Source organism: Notechis scutatus, chromosome 3 (genome assembly GCF_049901735.1).
Source record: "Notechis scutatus isolate UNSWTSFEM ecotype Mainland chromosome 3, rNotScu1.2, whole genome shotgun sequence".
In the NCBI taxonomy this organism is placed as follows: domain Eukaryota; kingdom Metazoa; phylum Chordata; class Lepidosauria; order Squamata; family Elapidae; genus Notechis; species Notechis scutatus.
In genome coordinates this window covers 128,780,454-128,803,399 of record NC_142011.1, presented here as the reverse complement: position 1 = coordinate 128,803,399, position 22,946 = coordinate 128,780,454, and the positions used below count along the sequence as shown (strand labels likewise).

Genomic DNA, 22,946 nt, shown 5'->3' with positions numbered 1-22,946 from the left:
TGTTTAGTAATTACTGTAATAAATTAGGCTGTTTTTTGCTTAGCAAAATTATTAGAGTGATTTGAATAACCAATTGATTGATTGATTTTTAGTAATAAGCAACCTTACTTTGATTTGTTCTCTAACATATCAATCAACATTTATTAATTACCAACATTCATTAAGTAACTGTCTACCTATCACATTAACTAGCTATTGTAATTGATTACTGTACTATTGCCATTGACCATGCTAGCCAAACCAAAACAAAAGAAAAATATCTCTACCAATGACCTCCCAGACTCCTGCACATGTTTCAAATGTCTTGAAACCATCAATGAAAGTGAAATTTACATCAAATGCTGCCTATGCAATAATCTAGCACACCCTGTCTACTAAAACACAAACAAAAACCTAGCTGATAATGTTTAAAAATTCAGATACATTCTTTTATCTATGTCCATCATGTTCTCCTAAGCTAAACAAACTGAGTACCCTGCCTGACAGAGTTGAAAGCAAAGAATCACTCATTCACTCAACAGAAGAACGCTTAGCAACATGTTTTGAAACAATTACACATGTAAGCCTAATCTCTCTTGAAAAAAAAATACAGCACAGATAAGTGAGTACCTATCAGCTCAAAATCAAATCCCACAACAACCACAACCACTACCTCAACTACAATCACAACCACAACCAAAAATAACCATCAAACCACAGCCACAAACAATTATTTATTTATTTTATTTTTATTTATTTGATTTGCCAATTGTTTACAAGATAATAAGTATAAGTGTATACATAGTTGTGAATACATGAAATGGGTACATATAAGAAAAATAAAAGAAGAATAAGAGAAACAATAGGACAGGGACGGTAGGCACGTTGGTGCGCTTATGCACGCCCCCTACAGACCTCTTAGGAAAGGGGTGAGGTCAATAGTAGACAGTCTAAGGTTAAAGTTTTTGGGGTTTGGGGAAGAAACTACAGAGTCGGGTAGAGTATTCCAGACATTGACCACTCTATTGCTGAAGTCGTATTTCCTGCAATCAAGTTTGGTGCGGTTAACTTTGAGTTTGTATCTATTGTGTGCTCTTGTGTTGTTATGGTTGAAGCTGAAGTATTCATTGACAGGTAGGACATTGCAATGTATGATTTTATATACCATGCTTAAATCAGACCGAAGACGGCATAATTCAAGGTTTTCTAGTTCTAGAATTTCAAGGCTGGTGGCATAAGGTATTCTACAACGAGTAGAGGAGTGGAGAACTCTTCTTGTGAAATATTTCTGGACTTTCTCAATTGTGCTAATATCAGATACGTAATGTGGGTTCCAGACTGATGAACTGTATTCGAGTATTGGTCTAGCAAATGTTTTGTATGCTCTGGTTAGTAGTGTGATATTACCAGAGAAAAAGCTACGTAGGATTAGGTTAACAACTCTTAATGCCTTTTTGGCTATGTAGTTGCAGTGGGCTCTAGCACTTAGATCATTAGAGGTGAGTATTCCAAGGTCCTTTACAGAGCTTGGGTCATCAACAAGATCTTGACTATTCAGCTTGTATTTTATTTTCTGATTTTTTTGCCAATATGTAAGACAGAGCATTTATTTGTTGAGATTTGAAGTTGCCATTTGTTTGACCATTCTGATACATAGTCAAGATCTTTTGTAGGGTAGCAGTATTGTCTGTGATATTGAACAGCTTTACATCATCAGCGAAAAGAACGCAATTGCTCTTAATATGATCACAGAGGTCATTTATGTAGAGTATAAAGAGAGTTGGTCCTAGAACACTGCCTTGGGGGACACCACTATTGACAGGTACAGAATTTGATAGGACGCTTCAATTTTGATCATTTGTTGTCTGTTTGCCAGGAATGCTTCTATCCAGTTATTCAGTTATCCAGAGATACCATAGGATTTTATTTTTAGGAGTAGTTTGTCGTGTACCACTGAATCAAAGGCTTTACAGAAGTCTATGTAGATTACGTCTATTGCTTTGCCCTGGTCGAGTCTACCTCACATCAACTGGACCCTAAATGAATGTAAAGCTGAACCCACACATGCAATCTTCTACAATGCAGTAATAAATCTGGGACTAGAACAACTAGTAACCAACAACACTAGATTTAACAACTGCCTCGATCTCATATTCTGCAATAGTTTGAATTCAGTTTATGGAATACAAATTAAAGAAATCTTTTCCAACAGTGACCACAACATGATTGACTTTTGTCTCAACATATGTCCACAAAAAAATCAATACAATGACGGAATCCCCAATTATAACTTCAAAAAAGGCAACTATGATCTTATAAACAATGATTTGTCATCCCTTGATTGGCAATTTCTATTCACTGGATGCAATACTGTAGAAGACGATTACAACATATTTTTAATTGAAGTCAAAAGAATCAGCAAACTATATATACCATTAACAACTCCCAAAACCAGAAAAAACAAATTACCCAAAACAATAAGGAAGCTTCAATCCAAAAAGAAATCACTTTGGTGGAAAAACAAATCTGGCCACGTTGCCAACTTCAAAAGCCGATACAAAAATTTATGCCACCAGATAAAAACTGAATGCACCAATTATCACATTAAACAAGAAAAAACCTTCTACGCACCGAGAGGCAGAGTGAAGAACTTCTACCTTTCCACATATTGCTGAACTACAAAGTATTATTTATCATTAGTTATGTGGGATGAAGCTGATAGTTGATTTTTTGTAATATGGAGGACCATAGATCCCTTACTCTTTTATTAGCTAAATGTCTGCTATTTCACCCTTAAAGAAAGAAGAAATCCCTAAATACCAAACAAGATAAATAAATTAAAAATAAGTTTTGCATTTAACCATAGTAGATCAGTAAGATATGCAGCATGTTTGTTTATTATATTTCATTAGCAGTGAGCAATCTTAATATTGTGCTCATGCTCTGAACTTGGGTTGGAAGGAAAATATTTGCTTTTTCTATGGACACAGTGAAAATTTATGGCAAGTCTCAACTTGTATTCTGAATGAGAAATAATAAAGTCAAATGGCTAAGGTATAAGAATCAGGTAAGAAAGACTGCATTTAAGCATTTCCAGGTTATTCCATGCTTGCACCAATCAACCAAAGAAACTGAGTAGGAGTTAAATAAAACTATTATTTAAGAAAGCAGCAAAGTAATCCAATGTGCTTTTTCCTCGTACTCTGAATCTGTTCCATCACAAGCATGGCTTGCTAATTGTAGTGTAGCTAAAGCTAAAGTCACATCAATTACACAGTAAAGAAAAAAAATCATCTGGACAAAAAATACATTCCTGATGGCAACTTCATTGTTCTCTTCCTATTTAATTATATTAATTACTGAAGACCATTTTGCAACTGAAATTCCAATCCTCAGACCTAATTACAATAAATTTTTACTTGAAGTCAAAAGAGACATCAAACTATATGTACCAACAACAACTCCCCCCCCCCCAAAAAAACAACAACAGATTATCCATAACAATAAGGAAACTTCAATCCAAAAAGAGATCACTCTGGCAGAAAAACAAATCTGGTCATGTTGCCAATTTCAAAAGCCGATTCAAAAATTTATCCCACCAGATAAAGACTGAATGCACCAATTACCACATTAAACAAGAGGAAAACCTTCTATGCACCAATTCCACCCGCGCTTTTACAATTTTGTAAGCAACAAACTAAAAGACTCAAGGTCCATCCCACCCCTGATAGGACCTAATGGTAAAGACTGCAATGACAACACTATTAAAGCCAACTTCTTTAACACATTCTTTGGCTCAGTATTTGTAAACAGTAATGGATCATGCCCAGTATTTCCTAGTTGAACCACAGACAACTACAATGATCTAATACATGTCAATTTTACAGAAGACAATGTTGAAAAAGCACTACGCAATCTAAAACCATCTCTATCTATTGGACCAGACGGAATATGTGCCTAGTTCTTAAGAAAGCTACCCACTGCCATAGCAGAACCTCAAAGCATAATCTATAAAAAATCTTTCAAGACCAGCTCCTTGCCTAACCTATGGTCACAAGCCACAGTCATCCCCATCTTCAAAAAGGGAGACCCCAGCCTAGTTGAAAAGTACAGACCAATCTCTTTATGCTGCATCACCTGTAAAGTCATGGAATCAATAATTAACCAATCCATCCTCCTCCACTTAGAAACAACCAACTTACTCTCTAATAAACAATTTGGTTTCAGGAAAAAACTATCCTGTAATCTGCAACTCTTACACTGTAAAAACATATGAACTACATAACTCGATCAGGGCAAAGCAATAGACGCAATCTACATAGACTTCTGTAAAGCCTTTGATTCAGTGGTACACGACAAACTACTCCTAAAAATAAAATCCTATGGTATCTCTGGACAACTGAATAACTGGATAGAAGCATTCCTGTCAAACAGACAACAAATGGTCAAAATTGGGAGCGTCCTATCAAATTCAGCACCTGTCAATAGTGGTGTCCCCCAAGGCAGTGTTCTAGGACCAACTCTCTTCATACTCTACATAAATGACCTCTGTGATCATATTAAGAGCAATTGCGTTCTTTTCGCTGATGATGTAAAGCTGTTCAATATCACAGACAATACTGCTACCCTACAAAAAGATCTTGACTATGTATCAGAATGGTCAAACAAATGGCAACTTCAAATCTCAACAAATAAATGCTCTGTCTTACATATTGGCAAAAAAAATCAGAAAATAAAATACAAGCTGAATAGTCAAGATCTTGTTGATGACCCAAGCTCTGTAAAGGACCTTGGAATACTCACCTCTAATGATCTAAGTGCTAGAGCCACTGCAACTACATAGCCAAAAAGGCATTAAGAGTTGTTAACCTAATCCTACGTAGCTTTTTCTCTGGTAATATCACACTACTAACCAGAGCATACAAAACATTTGCTAGACCAATACTCGAATACAGTTCATCAGTCTGGAATCCACATTACGTATCTGATATTAGCACAATTGAGAAAGTCCAGAAATATTTCACAAGAAGAGTTCTCCACTCCTCTACTTGTTGTAGAATACCTTATGCCACCAGACTTGAAATTCTAGAACTAGAAAACCTTGAATTACGCTGCCTTCAGTCTGATTTAAGCATGGTATATAAAATCATACATTGCAATGTCCTTCCTGTCAATGAATACTTCAGCTTCAACCATAACAACACAAGAGCACACAATAGATACAAACTCAAAGTTAACCGCACCAAACTTGATTGCAGGAAATACGACTTCAGCAATAGAGTGGTCAATGTCTGGAATACTCTACCCGACTCTGTAGTTTCTTCCCCAAACCCCAAAAACTTTAACCTTAGACTGTCTACTATTGACCTCACCCCTTCCTAAGAGGTCTGTAGGGGCGTGCATAAGCGCACCAACGTGCCTACCGTCCCTGTCCTATTGTTTCTTTATTCTTCTTTATTTTTCTTATATGTACCATTTCATGTATTCACAACTATGTATACACTTATACTTATTATCTTGTAAACAATTGGCAAATCAAATAAATAAAATAAATAAATAAATAAATTTTTGCTCTGTTCTGATTATGCTTTTTACATTTAAGTACTCATTTATTTATATTCACTTAAATTTAGTTAAAAATTATAACCTCCCTAATGGGCATTCTTAAATTTAGTTTTTATTTGATCTGATAGATGAGTTTTAATTAATTTATCAAACTCTTCTTTTTTGTTCACCTTTTCATGATGCCTTATGGATTTATTAGAAACCAACACTGAAATATTTGTATCCTTTTGTTTTGTCCATTTTCTCCCACTTCTGCTAAATTTTCACTTATTAATTTCTTTCACAATGTTTCATTACTGTCATTCAATAAAATTTCTTCTTCAGAGACAACGAATGGCTTTGAGAATAAATATCTACGATACTACCTATACTGCACTAAAGAACATGAGCCCTGTCTCATCTTTCACTAACAGGATTACAACACATATCTTTCTGTATTAATGAGAAAGAGCTAAGCCTCTGAAAAATGACAGTTATGTTTTTGACATAATGGAATTCCTGTTCCTATTCTTACCAGTGACATTCAAATCAATACTAAGAGCAGGAATGCATGAATGATTCAATCACTGTGCATGATCTGCACCACCTGAACTCACATGCCTGCCAATTTGAGAACACAAGAAATTTGCAGTAGGGAAACAGAGCTTATTCCTTCTTTCATCTGCCATTTGTCTTTCACAACTAATCCCCAAGCAGCTTTTCTTAAGTTGATTCACAGGAAGCTACGAGCAGCAAAGCTAAAACAAGTACTTATATGGTGGGAATGAAGAAAGCAAGAAAGAAAATGAGTGACCTACTTACTTTTACCTCTGACCTCACTCCTCACTTCTGCTTTGCCACAACCTAACCTCCAACAGTTATATCAAGAGAATGCAGCTGTCAACGACAGCAACTATTACAGAAAGGCTGACTACCTCTGATAAGCCCTGACTGTGATTAAAACAAATGAGATTTGGCTAATAATGTGCAATATTTTTCCGCAACACTACTGAAAGGAAGAAGAAAATGGCTTTTCTTGGCAAGAAAAGCAAGCCTGACCCCCCCACAAAATAACTTAATTTTAAATAGACTAATAGGGAAGAAAAAAAAAATCCAAGTTATCTAAAGACAAAATGAAAATTAGGCATCTAGAAACACAACTGTTCAATGTAGAAATTCTAAGTAAGAGAAAGGACAGTAAAATCTAAACTTGAAAGTTAGGAATGAGATGGGAGTGAAAATTTTATTTCCTACTTAAAATGCCTGTAGCAAAAGTCCTTTCAAGCTAAACTGTAGCCTGCATGCAAGTATTTATACATGTATTTATATTATCTTATAAACAATATCCTATTTTATTCATCTAGCAGTTTAAATGGTTCAAAAACAAACATTTATTATTCATCGAATTTAGATACTGCCCATCTCACTCTCAAGCCACATTAATTACAAAATAACCTGAAGCAAACAGCAATAATAAAAAAAAACAATTACCCCTCAGTATTGAAGTAATACTGGCTAATATTAGCTCAAGTTAAATTTTATACAGCCTGTTATAAAAACGCCATCCAAAACAGGAAAGTATGAGCCAGTGCTCAAAATAGTATAATAATTAAAATGATTACTGTTTTCGGTCTTTGGATCTTAAATAAAATGGAAAATTGGTTGTTTACCTCTACTACATAGAAGATTGAATGATGTCTTCATTTTAAATAAATGCATAGTACATATAGTATAACCTAGACATACATTTTAATTAATTTTAAGGCTTGGTTTTTATTAAGGACTTATCTTGAATATAAAACCCAGAAGATTAGTATATCATTTTCAGCTTTAGTCTAGGGATCATCTCAATTTTCACATCTCAGACATGGAGGATCTGAAATTATACAATCTCAGAGAAAGGGATGATGCATTCAAAGTCATTGTTCGATAAGCAAGAAACTCAGCACTCAATACTCTTTTGTATATGTGTAGCTATAACAGCAAAGGGAATGAGGAAGAGTTGGTGGAATTCTAAGACCTATGCTATTTATAAGATATAAACCATGTTTATTTTCATTGATTTAAAGATGATTAATGATGCACTTCAGGAGAAGAGGCTTTAATGTACATGCAGTGACAAAAATCTGCACTAGAGAAATAGCCAGTTTGCAGATTACATTTCTAAGAAATCAAATTATTTTCTGATACAAAGATAAACTGGTTTCAAAACGTGACTCCATTGACATTTACAGAAATTTTACAGGGAATTTTTTCTCTCTAACTATTCAACCTTACCTCGCTCGGTGTAATACATTAGCCAATTTTCTACAAGATACAGCAAAATAGGCTGCTAATTGGTATGAATTTGGATTATTTTTATTACTCAAAATTAACACATCAATAATGGATACATTTGGAAGGCATAACTCCTATGAGATAACTAATATTTTTTTCCAAGTTAAATAATTTAATATTAAATAGAAGAGATTCCATTATCTATGCTGGCACAATTTTAGTTTACTCAGTTCATGACTATTAGGGCAACCATTTGGCTATCTCAGTATATTATTCAGCCAACGTATTCATATCCACATAATCTTGACTTAGCTTCCTCAGCTGAGTATAACCTTGGTGGTCTAGAATTCAGGTATACTGTAACCTATTACCATTGTAGGTTTTCTTTTCATAATTATATTTTTAGGTGTAAATTCCTTCTAAAATAAATGGGATCCGTGAAATGATCTCTTTTTACATTATGTTTGCATGCATGATTTTAATTCAGAATTTTAATTATAACTATAAAATCTAATACAAATTAAACATAAACAAAAAATAGAAAGGAGTAGAAGGTATAAAGAAAAATAAAGAAAAACAGAAGAAAGTGAAAAATAAGAATAGAATAAGGAGAGAAGAAAAAAAATAAGAACAAGAAAGGGAAAAGAGAATTTTCTATGCCCTGTAAGGACATGATGAAAGAATTAAACTTAATAGACTTATGGAGAAAACTAAACCCAGAAGAGAAACAGTTCACATATTATTCAAATCCACATAAAATCTGGACCAGAATAGATATGGCCTGGATGGATGGGGAATTGGCCAATGAAATAAAAGAAATTAAAATCCTACCAAATGAATGGGCCGACCACAACCCAATACAACTAATTTGGAGAGATAGGAGAAAAACAAAGAAAAGATGGACACTAAATACTCAGTTAATAAACGAAGAAGAGTACATTAAGAAGCTGAAAGAGGAATTAAATTATTTTCTAAAAGAAAATAATAATGAAGCAACCACGAAACAAAATATTTGGGATACAATGAAGGCAATTATAAGAGGAACAACAATCTCCTATAATGCCATGAGAAATAAAAGAATACATGCCCAACAAAATAAATTCCAACAACAAATTAAAGAATTAGAAATACAACTTCAAAAATCCCCTAAAAACCAGAGAACACAAAATCAGTTAATAACAATTAAACATAAATTGAACTTACTTGAACAAGATAAAATAGAAATTAACTTGAAAAGGTCCAAACAAAATTATTTTGAGCATGCAAATAAACCAGGAAGATGGCTATCCCATAAACTTAAAAAAGTGAAAGAAAAGAGATTGATACATCAACTAATGGATGAGAAAGATATCTTACAACATGAGATAGAGAAGAAAAAAGATATCATTTACAACTATTTTCAAAGATTATATAAAAAGGAGGAAGTTAATGAAGATAAAATAAGAACTTATTTAGAGGAGACGAATGACAAGGTAATTGGAGAGGAATGGATAGAGTTATTGAATAAAGATATTACATGGTCTGAATTGAAGTCAGCAATGGAGAATCAAAGTAATAACAAATCTCCAGGACCAGATGGGATTCCGGCAGAACTATATAAAGCAATATTGGAACTAGTAGGACCACTGATGCTGGAAATGTTTAATGAGGTACTTCTGGCAGCCAAGATGCCGGACTCGTGGAGGGGGGCGCTGATTTCGCTAATCCCGAAGGAGGATGCAGATCATAGATACATCAACAACTATAGACCGATTTCACTTTTAAATGCCGATTATAAATTGTTTACTTCTATCATAGCTAATAGAGTAAAACAAGCTTTAAATCCACATATACACGAAGATCAAAATGGATTTCTTCCGTCCCGACAAATAAAGAACAATTTAAGAACCGTTATCGATGTCCTAGAATATTATGAAGCCCACCCGGAGAAACAATCCGCACTCATGTTTTTAGATGCTGAGAAAGCATTTGATAACTTAAATTGGCACTTTTAATTCAAAAAATTTACAATATGAGTCTTGGCACCAAATTTGAAAACATTATAACAACTATTTACAACACACAACAGGCTAATATACTAATCAATGGCGAACAAACAGATCCAATAAATATAGAAAAGGTGTCAGACAGGGCTGCCCTCTCTCACCTCTTCTTTTCATTTTTGCCCTAGAATCACTCTTAACACGGGTTAGACAAAACTCTGAAATTAGAGGAGTGAGGGTCAAATCAGAAGAATATAAACTACAAGCGTTTGCTGACGATATGGTTTTCTTTTGGAGGAACCCATGGAAAAAGGTTATAATCTAATAAAAGAATTAGAACAATTTGGCACAGTGGCAGGATTAAAAATTAATAGAAAAAAGACGAAATTAATGACCAAAAATTTAACAGAAAACCAGAAGGAAGAATTAGAAACAATGATGGGGATACAGGTAACAAAAAGGGTCAAATATTTAGGAATATGGTTAACACCACAAGGTAAATCACTCAAAGAGAACAATTATGATAAATTACTTCAACAAACAAAGAAAGATTTAGAATCCTGGAATAAGTTGCAGCTTTCCTTATTGGGCAGGATTGCCTCGATTAAAATGAATATATTACCAAAATTTCTTTATTTATTCCAGACAATCCCAATTAAGTTGTCAAAAATTTTTTTTGAAGAATTAAATAAGATCACACTTAAATTTATTTGGCAGGGGAAAAACCCAGGATCAATGTAAAGGCCTTACAAGATGCGAAAAGTAGAGGGGTCTAGCCCTTCCAAATTGGGAATTATATTATTCGGCAGCTATCTTATTATGGATAAAAGACTGGGTGAACTTACTTAACAAAAGAATTTTAGCATTAGAAGGGCATGACCTCCAGAGAGGGTGGCATGCCTTCTTATGGGAAGTGGGGAAACCCAAGCAGTCTTACTTTCATAGACACCTCATTAGGGACTCATTATTAATTAATTGGAAAAAAATATGCAAAAAACACTATCTAAAAATTCCGATCTGGCTATCAACAATGGAGGCAATGGTACATCCCAATAATTTGGACATAACAAAAATGATTAAATATAAAGATTTATTAGATCCATAAGGGAAATTAAAAACTCGACAAGAACTACAGGAACAGGGATTTAAAATTGATCAGTGGTTATATATACAAATCCATAGCAGATACAAACAAGATATAAAAGACTTTGGAATTTATAACAAACTGCAGTATTTAGATAAAATTTTACTAGGATCAAACAAAAAGAACATATCCAAATTCTATAAATACTTACTGGAAGTAGAATTAGAACAAGAGATAGTCAAAGGGAACATGATAGCCTGGAGCAGGAATGTCGGAAGAAGTATTACATTATCAGAATGGGAAAAGATTTGGAACAGAAATATTAAGATTACAAAATCGGCAGCATATAAAGAAAATACATACAAAATGTTTTATAGATGGCACTTGCCCCCTTCGAGGTTGGCGAAAATGAACCCAAACACGAGTCCAAAATGCTGGAAATGTAAAAGCATAGAAGGAACCTACTTTCATATGTGGTGGTCTTGCAAAGAAAACCCAGAAATATTGGCAAAAAATCAGAAAATGGTTGGAGGAGATAACCAAAGAACAAATAGAATACAAACCAGAGTTCTTCCTACTAGGGATCTCTGATAAACATTTACCCAAAAAGATGAAATATGTAACAATTCATATCCTAACTGCAGCCAGATTAGCGTTTGCCCAGTGTTGGAAATCACCCTATGCACCTACAGAACAAATGGTCATCCAGAAAATATGTGATTGTGCAGAAATGGATAAATTAACTATAGCACTTAAAAACAAAGAGGCTTCAACATTTTACGATAATTGGAACTCTTGGTATAATTGGTTAGTCAGAGATAAACTGCTTAATGGACAATGGGTAATTTAAGCATAGATATCGATAAGATGCGTGTATTCAAATTAAGGTAGGAGAATTGGATCTTGCAGACTGTCAAAAAGGATATTGTCGGTTTTTAAACGCATCTTTTTTTTTTCTTTTTTCTCTTTCTCTTCCTTTGTTTCTTTCTTTCTTTTACATCTCCTCTTCTCTTTTCTTTCCAGTTTGTAAGACCGAGTGTTCTTTTTTTGTTTTTTTCCTTTTGTGTATGTAATGTCGATATGTTTTTAATTGTAAATTTAATAAAATTTATTTAAAAAAAAAAAAAAAAATGATTACTGTTTTCGGTCTTTGGATCTTAAATAAAATGGAAAATTGGTTGTTTACCTCTACTACATAGAAGATTGAATGATGTCTTCATTTTAAATAAATGCATAGTACATATAGTATAACCTAGACATACATTTTAATTAATTTTAAGGCTTGGTTTTTTATTAAGGACTTATCTTGAATATAAAACCCAGAAGATTAGTATATCATTTTCAGCTTTAGTCTAGGGATCATCTCAATTTTCACATCTCAGACATGGAGGATCTGAAATTATACAATCTCAGAGAAAGGGATGATGCATTCAAAGTCATTGTTCGATAAGCAAGAAACTCAGCACTCAATACTCTTTTGTATATGTGTAGCTATAACAGCAAAGGGAATGAGGAAGAGTTGGTGGAATTCTAAGACCTATGCTATTTATAAGATATAAACCATGTTTATTTTCATTGATTTAAAGATGATTAATGATGCACTTCAGGAGAAGAGGCTTTAATGTACATGCAGTGACAAAAATCTGCACTAGAGAAATAGCCAGTTTGCAGATTTCATTTCTAAGAAATCAAATTATTTTCTGATACAAAGATAAACTGGTTTCAAAACGTGACTCCATTGACATTTACAGAAATTTTACAGGGAATTTTTTCTCTCTAACTATTCAACCTTACCTCGCTCGGTGTAATACATTAGCCAATTTTCTACAAGATACAGCAAAATAGGCTGCTAATTGGTATGAATTTGGATTATTTTTATTACTCAAAATTAACACATCAATAATGGATACATTTGGAAGGCATAACTCCTATGAGATAACTAATATTTTTTCCAAGTTAAATAATTTAATATTAAATAGAAGAGATTCCATTATCTATGCTGGCACAATTTTAGTTTACTCAGTTCATGACTATTAGGGCAACCATTTGGCTATCTCAGTATATTATTCAGCCAACGTATTCATATCCACATAATCTTGACTTAGCTTCCTCAGCTGAGTATAACCTTGGTGGTCTAGAATTCAGGTATACTGTAACCTATTACCATTGTAGGTTTTCTTTTCATAATTATATTTTTAGGTGTAAATTCCTTCTAAAATAAATGGGATCCGTGAAATGATCTCTTTTTACATTATGTTTGCATGCATGATTTTAATTCAGAATTTTAATTATAACTATAAAATCTAATACAAATTAAACATAAACAAAAAATAGAAAGGAGTAGAAGGTATAAAGAAAAATAAAGAAAAACAGAAGAAAGTGAAAAATAAGAATAGAATAAGGAGAGAAGAAAAAAAAGTTATTTCCAACTTTTATCTAAGTTATAAGCAAATTTAGTGTGTCTTCAGTAAAGGTTATAAACAATTATCTTTTCATCCCATAACATAACAGTATACCTTATTTATAGGCAAATATACCCCAACTTCCATAGGAGCATCTGTGTAAGAACACTATTCAAATGAGCATAAACAAGCTCAAGGTAACCAACTCTTATGTAGAAATGATATAACTATTATTACAAAATCATAATATGTTATCATGTTAAGGTAAAATGTCAATGCTTTATTACATAAGAAAACATGGATATTGCCATCCCTCATGTTAAGCATACAAGTTCCATGATGCATCACTGCACATTCCCCTCCCACCAGGTATAAAAAGTACCTTTCTTTTGATTCTGAAACTCTCTCATCTTCCCCTTGGAAGAATGATGTACCTAAGAGAGAACATAGACATAATGTAAGTTTACATTTCTACAATAAAAATTACTCTGACCATAAACATTTTTTAAAGTTAATTTTGGCTAGAACCATTAAAGGTTATTAACAAATTGGTAGCAGAGGATGGTTGCCAAATTAACTTGAACAAAATATGTCAGCATCAAAAAAAAAAAAAATCATCAGAAAAATCCAGAATTAATACGAGAGCCTTCACCAGACAAATGGCAGCTCAACTGACACCAATGGGAGCAATAATAGGAACTGCTTTGGATGAAGACCCACAACTAAATGCATCTACACCATTCATGCTACCCAGGAATGAAACCCAGGAGAAAGACAAAATAACTGACAAAAATGAAGATTTAAAATCAACCCTACTCAGAATCCTTGAAATATCAATAAGCAGCAAAGACCCGATTGCAGAATTAAGAGCACTCTTTCAAAATACAGACAAACCTTGAACTGAAGAAAGGCAAACAGAGAAAGAAAATAAAACTGCGAGTGCTGAACCGGTAAGTCCTTTACAATGTTGTTTAAACTTACCGGAGGTGGGAAAATATGCTGAGATGCCATATTCAGACCTACACAGCTCAAAGCCACAGCTAATAAAAATGGCCAACCAATGACCAATCACTGCAGGAGTTTTGAAATGGAAGGTGGAAAAAAAGGAAAAAGATAACCCTGAAAAGAACGACGAAGGGAGAAACAGGCAGATTGATCACGAGTCTAATGAAATAGTTTGTGAAGATGTCTGGTCAGTTCTTCACTTGACAAGACCAACAATATCAGATAACAGAGAACCCAAGACTAACACTCAAAATAAAAGTGTCAACAAGAACTCTCCCTCAGAACAGGAAATCTCAAGAGTGATTGAAACACTCACAGCAGCATTCGGGGCTGCATTCACACCCCTGACTCCAAGACAATCACAGACAATGAACAACGAACTCCTGGCAGCCACATCATCTCCACACAACCCAGCAACCACAGGCAGTCTCCCAGCACCTTCAATCAACATTCCAAAAACTCCAGAAGCGGCTGCAGCGATCACAGAAGTCACATTCCCCCTCAATGTATCTCCAGCAGTTATCTCCGATTTCCAAGCAACTCAGAAAGATTTCACAGCTCCATCTTCACTCCCGATGGCCTCACTGGCTTCCGCAGTGGTCCCAGGGTACTTACTAGCACCACCAATAGCTCAAACCTCCCAAGGGGGATTCCCAACACTAGGAAACCCCCTCCTGAATCCAGCACAGCTTCAGGATGCTACAGCTCCCCAGTCAGGAATTAAGAACGAAACCACAGCTCCAATGCAATTTTTTAACCCTTCACTTTCTGCAGCAGCTCTTCAGGGAACATCCTCCACAGGAAACCAACATAAAAAAAACATGACACAAAATCAGAACATCATGCATGTACAGTCAGCTCCAGTCACCTTGCAAAAAAAAGGGGGGGGACAGGAAGTTTTTCGAACTTAACAGTGTGCCTACCAATGCCATTCTGCCAATATGCACACATTCCAGAACATCAACAACAACAATTTTTGAACACCGATCCAGTCCAACACAACATCTTACCTAATGGTTTCCCTAAGCTATGTGCAACAGGTGATAATCTAATGGACTGGGCACAGCAATTTCAGATTGCATTAATGAAGGCAAACACCCTTTTTCTCATACTGAACCCCAAAAACCATGGTCTATAGAGGTGGATTGTATTCACCATCGGGTGTTTTGCTTAATGCTGAGTTCCCTCAAACCAGCCACATACCACATCATACCCAATGGGTCCACCATCTCTGAGATTTGGGAGAAGATATGTAACCTGTTTTATAGCAAAAATAGAAGTACCACTAGCAGAATATCTAGAGAGTTTCATTCTGCTAGATTGAGACCAGGAGTAAGCATGAGCGAATATCTGCTCAACTTAAATGCCATGAGATCTGATCAGTTACAAAGGGGTGAGACAATCACAGAGGGAAACTTTATTAGTATTATAATTAATTCCCTCGACTCTAGCTGGGACTATTTTCTTAATCAATTGGATAATCTAAATTATGACAACATTTCACTCAAAACATTATCAGGAAGGCTGGTGGCTGAGGATAATCTCAGAAAGGATCAAGCTTTGCTTCATCAGGAACACAGGGTTGTAAAAAGAGTTAACTTTGTGGAGCAGGTAAATGTGTTACTAGGGTGTTATACATGTGATATGAGAGATCACTTTAAGAAGAATTGTCCTAAGGCCTTTAAAGGCAGAGAACCCATTAAGCATCCCCTGCCATACTGTACAAGTTATCAAAAGGAAAGGTCCAACTTTGGACAAAGATATCAAGGTAGACACCCCAGTAGCCAAAGACATGATGTAAACCCAAGACGTAGAAAATCACCAAGCCCAAGAAGGAACAGGAGATCCAGTCAGGAGAACAATAGGACTGACATTGATCCCGTGAATGGGATCAGAGACGTAGAACTGATATGATAATATCTATGTTAATGTTCCCTCAATGATCAATCAGTTCGACCTTAGAAGGGGAATTGTTAAGGTAAAATGTCAAACTGCTTTATTACATAATAAAACATTGATATTGCCATCCCTCATGTTAAGCATACAAGTTCCATGATGCATCACTGCACATTCCCCTCCCACCAGGTATAAAAAGTACTTACTTTTGATTTTGAAACTCTCTTGTCTTCCCCCTGGAAGAGTGATGTACCTAAGAGAGAACATAGACATAACGTAAGTTTACATTTCTACAATAAAAGAATTACTCTGACCATAAACATTTTTTAAAGTTAATTTTGGCCAGATCCATTAAAGGTTATTAACATATTAATTATCTAAAATGTTTGAATTCCACTTTAGTTCAGCCATTTCAAACTGGATTTCTTTGAGAGCCAGATCAGCATTGCAGTTCTCCTCTGTGGGGCAGCAGCGGAGCGTGGGTAGGATGGATGCCTCCTGCAGCACTTCGCCGGCTGAAAACTTGCCACGTGGCCTGTTTTTTGGCTGTTTTTTCAGCCATTTTTAGATCATTTTTGGGCATTTATGGGCTATTTTTCAGCCTGTTTTGAACCCATTTTGGGGGCATTTTGGCCTGTTTTTGGCCCATTTTGGGGTTGTTTTTCAGTCTGTTTTTGGCCCATTTTTGGCCATTTTGGCCTGTTTTGGGCGTGCTTTTCTGGCCTATTTTCATCCTGTTTTTAACCCATTTTAGGCCCAGTTTCAGCTGGTAGAGTGCTTCAGTAGGCCATGGATGATAAAAACAAGGTTTGGGGGGGGGGCACACACAGCCCATTTCAGCTGCCAGAGGCACATCAGGCCAATCCTTTAATAGTTCCAGGCTGGCCAGGCAGGCTGGATTTAAGAGCCCGTGGGCCTTGAGTTTAACACCCTTGACTAAGTTATATATCAATAGCACTTAGACTTACCGTATTTGCCGGCGTATAAGACGACCCGGCGTATAAGACGACCCCCCACCATATACTGCTTCATAGTGTTTTATAGTTCTCTCTAAGTAGTTTACAGAGTCAGAATATTGTCCCCAACAACCTGGCTCCTCATTTTATCAACCTGGGAAGAATGGGAGGCTGAGTCAATCTTGAGCCTGGTGAGATTCAAACTATCAAATTTCAGGCAACCAGCAGTCAGCAGAAGTAGCCTGCAGTACTGTATTCTTACCATTGCACCACCATGGCTCTTAACTCTCAAGCCGGTTTCAAGACCACAACATTTTACCTAGATCACTCCGTATAGTAATTTTATAGGGTGAAATGCACACACATATATACAGAGAGGGGAGGGGGAGATTTGCATTGCTACAAGTCTATAAAGAACTTTTTAAAAAGTGTTGCTTTGTTATATATTTTTTCTTTTAAAATAGCATTTATAGATTTATAAATAGTACTTTGTAGACTTTATAAATTAAAATAATATTATACCTGTCATATTTTGCATATGTGTGTGGCTGCATTAATTTTAAACTCAATTTCAGTTAATGAATATAAAGTAAAATGAAAACAGAAGTCAAAACAAAGAACTGATTTTTCATCAAATATGGACATTTTGAAAATATTTTCAGACTATGTATTCCGAACACATATAATATCAAAGTTTTAAATTTAAAGACCAAGATTAATTGTGGATGTTATGAAAAAAGGCAAACGAAGAACCAGAAAAGAATATAATTATAGAACCAATGAAAATATAGACCAACAAAGAGGTGTAGCAAAACAACAAAACGCAAACTCTATATACATGCAAACTACATAGAAAGACAAGAGGCAAGATATGCATTTTTCTAGGATGTATGTGTTTGAAATATGAGATAAAAATGAATGGCATTTCAAAATCCACTCTTTTTATTTCACTCATAAATGTTTCTCTTACACAAATATTACATGACTGCTATGTGATATCTCCAAAGTTAGTTTAAAAATATTGGGTAAATTCTGAGGGTGGCCAATTTTATTCTCTGTTTGCTGTGGGTTTGTACATTTGTTTTTCATATTATTTATTTCCATATTCATATATTTTGTTTTTATATTTGTGGTTTTTATCTGATTGTTGTGCACCATCCATAGTCACTTCTGGAGATAGAGGTGGCTATAATAAATCTCAATACATTTATTAAACATGATTATTCCTTAAAACTATGAGAATGGATATCTAATTCATTTTTTTCATTATTAATTTGGCATCCTTAATTTTTAAAAAATACATGATTGAATACTACAAATAATTTTTGTTTCTGTTTTCTGTTTTAGGGAGACAATCTTCCCTCATTAGCAGCCTCCTAAAATCATCAAAAGAAATATTAAAATTGGAATGAAGCATTATCCTAAAGGTATTTTATGGTGTTATTATCTGACCTGAAATCTTGTAGTATTGTCAGTTGCATTTTTCAGCAATCTATTGTTTTGCTGTGCTGTTTGTGTATTTTTTGAAAAATCCAAAATCATTATGATCAATCCTTGAGTCATGAGCAAGAACGGTAAATAACATTATTTATTTATTTATTTATTTATTGATTGATTGATTGATTGATTGATTGATTGATTGATTGATTGATTTATTGATTTATTGATTGATTGATTGATTGATTGATTGATTGATTGATTTATTTATTTATTTATTTATTTATTTATTTATTTATTTATTTATTTATTCATTCATTCATTCATTCATTCATTCATTTGAGAAAGTCTTGTTTTGATATTGAACATACTAGTTGTACAGTTGTTTTTGTTTTGATTTGTTTAGGTTCTTAAACTTACATTAGAAAAACAAACCATTATCTACATTTTTCTCAGTCATTTAACAGGATAATGTGCTGCAGCACCACTGCATCAATGGATCAAATCATTTAGAAATTGCTTCTGGGTTTCCTGCATTATTCTTTTGCTCGTTCATCTAGAAATCAAAATGGGACCATGTTCCTTCAATTCCCCTGCATTTCTCAATTGTAACGTGGGTGTATGTATATATTCAAGGTGACATAATGTATATCTGTATGGACACACACACACACACACACACACACACACACAGAGGGGGGGTATTGCTCAGGCTTCTCCTTCTCCTTTCTAACTTAGAATGATGAATGTTTCTAAAAGGGGATTTCATTTTTTGAGTCATGACCCAGTTTTTAAAGTGGTGTAGTATGCATTTCTTCTCTTGCGCCCATTAAGAGTAATAGATATTCCCTGAGTCAAGCCTTTTTAAGAATCCTAGTGTCCCATATACTTTTATCAGGTCAAAGATTCAGATCAGTTGAAAATTAGGAAATGTATTCCATAACCAGAAATGTCCAAACATCTTCTAATTCCAATGAATTTATAACAACAACTACAACAATAATAATACATCGTGTGACAGTACCTTTAACATGATCAATCAACATCTATATTACCAACCCATAGGTAGATAAAAATGCCAAATCCAGTCTAAATATCTGGCTGTCTCTGTGACCAATCATAATAATGACAACCTCCATTTTTGCTGGAAACCAAGAGGTGGAGGTGATATTTCAGGAGAATAATCCCTTCAAAATTCATTCTGATATCACTTCAAAAATAAATTAATGGGAGATTTTGAATAGTTTTTGCTGAAATTATTTGAATATTTCTTTGCAGTTCCTAAATTCTTAATTTAAACATATACCAAACTTCAGAGAATATTTGGTGACATTTTCAAATTGTTTCAAGTTATTCATTCCTCGTGATGGACTTCGTGTTTAACTAATACATACTTTACAAAAACTATTCTAGAATAGGAATGAAAAAAATATATACAGTAGTTTAACAGAACACACCAAGTAATTGAAGACATTATTATTTACACCTGGGTGGGAATAAAGCTGTTGAGGGCAAGCTTTCTAATTCTTTAGACTACACAGAGTACCATAAAGTCAAATCATACAAAACCACAATTTTTATACATTGTTTGCATTTTCATTATGTTATATGGAGCATTATCTTCTACATAATATTGATTTTTAATTCATTCTGATATTACAAAAAGGAAAATAATTTTAGGCCTTCAATTTTACAGCCAAAATATTCAATTATTTATATCTTTATTAAATAACAGTTATTCCCTATATGCCTTGATATCCCTGGAGAGCTTGGCTTTTCACATTTTTTAGAAAACTGTCATAGCAATAATTATGGTAGAGTAAGACTAAAGAAAATAGGCTGTTTCAAGGAGAGAGAGGAAGGAAATAAAACATAAGACTTAGAGATAGGGAAGTAATCTTATTTTGTGAGGTAACTGTACGTATTTTGTTATAAGCTGAGCCAAACTACAGATTTATATTTTGGCAAAGGATTTCTAGCTTGCAATAATCTATTCATATACATAAGTAGCCCTCCACATTATAATAGTATTTTCCCACTTAAATATTAGCTGTCCTCCAAAGTTTTTAGCTGGTTTTGTGTTGCCTAGAAACTCAGACAACCTATGTTTGGTGTGGAGCTGGTAAGAACTTGATCTTTGAATTTGAAAGAGACACTTTTATCTTTGCCAAGGGGCTTCTTTGCCCATCCAAATGTATGAATCACCAAGTAATTCAGGCAAAGCAAAAGTGTTTAGTAAGGGAGGTTAAGTCTTTACATACTGTAGGGTACAGAAACAAATGATACACACATTCATTATATATGATTCATAGAATAGAATAGAATAGAATAGAAGAGAATAGAATAGAATAGAATAGAATAGAATAGAATAGAATAGAATAGAATAGAATAGAATACTTTATTGGCCAAGAGTGATTGGACACACAAGGAATTTGTCTTGGTGTAAATACTCTTAGTAGACATAAAAGAAAAGATACATTTGTTAATAATCAAGAATCATAACGTACAACACATAATGATAGTCATAGGGTACAATCAGCAATCAAATCATACTAGGAATCAGTCAATATAAATCGTAAGGATACAAGTGACAAAGTTACAGTCATACAGTGACAATTGGGAAGAAGGAGGGTGATAAGGAGTGATGAGAAGATTAAGAGTAATAGTAGTGCAGACTTTGTAATAGTTGAACAGTGTTGAGGGAATTATTTGTTTAGTAGAGTGATAGCTTTTGGGAAAAAATGTTCTTGTGTCTAGTTGTTCTGGTGTGCAGTGCTTTATAGCATCATTTTGAGGGAAGAAGTTGAAACAGTTTATGTCCGGAATGTGAGGGGTCTGTAAATATTTTCACAGCCCTCTTTTTGACTCGTGCAGTATACGGGTCCTCGATTGAAGGTAGGTGGGTAGTAATTGTTTTTTCTGCAGTCCTAATTATCTTCTGAAGTCTATGTCTGTCCTGTTGGGTTGCAGAACCAAACCAGACAGTTATAGAAGTGCGGATGATAGACTCAATAATTCCTCTGTAGAACTGTATCAGCAGTTCCTTGGGCAGTTTGAGCTTTCTGAGTTGGTGCAGAAAGAACATTCTTTGTTGTGCTTTTTTGATGATGTTTTTGGTGTTAGGTGTCCATTTTAGGTCATGATATAGTAGAACCTAGAAATTTGAAGGTCTCTACTGTTGATACTGTGTTGTCTAGTATTGTAAGAGGTGGTAGTATATGAAGGCTTCTTCTAAAGTTTACCACCATTTCTACGGTTTTGAGTGTGTTCAGTTCCAGATTGTTCCGGTTACACCACGAGGCAAGTTGTATAACCTCCTGTCTGTATGCATATTTGTCGTTGTCTTGAATGAGACCAATCACTGTTGTGTCATCAGCATACTTCAGTATTTTAACAGATGGATCGTTTGAGATGCAGTCATTGGTATATAGAGAGAAGAGAAGTATAATAAGTAAAATATAATAAGTAAAATATAATATATTGCATCTTCCCCTTTATAAATTTCACCCCAGGCTAGTTTCTTTAATACTTGCCAGAACTCAAGGAGTTCAGAATACGCTTCTTATTGTCTGTTTATGAATAGGATAGTTTTTCCATGTTAAAAAAAGAAGAAAGAAATCACTTTAGCTTAAAAAAAAACATGGTTTCCTCAACTTCAAATGAATCATAAAGCCATGCAAAAATGCTAATATCAACTTCAATAAAAGGCTAATAATGAAGCCTAAAATTCCAGGTAACATTTGTATGCATAACCCAATCCCAAAAATTATATATTCAGGTTTAAGACCAGGATTCAGCATTGTACAGAATGTAATAGAAACAGCATTGGTTGCATTTGATGGTGACATGTGGTAGAGCTGGGAAGGGGGTGATGCATCCATTCTGGTGCTCCTTGATCTCTCAGTGTCTTTCAGTACCATTATATCCTTTTGAGATGCTCTGAGACTGCAAGTGAGAAGTACTATTTTGCAGTGTTTTTCTTCTTTGTGACTGGTTTCAATTGATGTTGACAGAAGGTGAAAGTTTGTGCCTTATGGCCTTACATGAGTGGGGTTTCACAAGGTTTGATTCTCACTCTCCTTTTGTTTAACATTTACATGAAACCATTATTTGAAATCATCCACTGGTTTTGGATCAGTTATACAACTTAGTCCCAGGCCCATCAAGAGACACTATTGAAGTTCTGACCTATTGCTAGTGGGTCCCAAGAATTATCCTTTTCATTCCTCTCTCAAATGACATATCTCTGGAGATCTGATGATAGATAGATAGATAGATAGATAGATAGATAGATAGATAGATAGATAGATAGATAGATGATAGACAGAAAGAAAGAAAGAAAGAAAGAAAGAAAGAAAGAAAGAAAGAAAGAAAGAAAGAAAGA

At 34.4% G+C, this 22,946-nt stretch overlaps 1 protein-coding gene across 1 annotated transcript in view; it reads left to right on the top strand.

Annotated features, from left to right (window-relative positions):
* CDH18 (cadherin 18) overlaps positions 1-22,946 on the top strand; it is a 659,070-nt gene that overhangs the window by 140,659 nt on the left and 495,465 nt on the right. Inside the window, exon 2 of the mRNA XM_087961171.1 lies at positions 18,473-18,552. The gene's annotated coding sequence lies outside the window, so the exon portion shown is untranslated. The remainder of the gene's footprint in view (positions 1-18,472; positions 18,553-22,946) is intronic.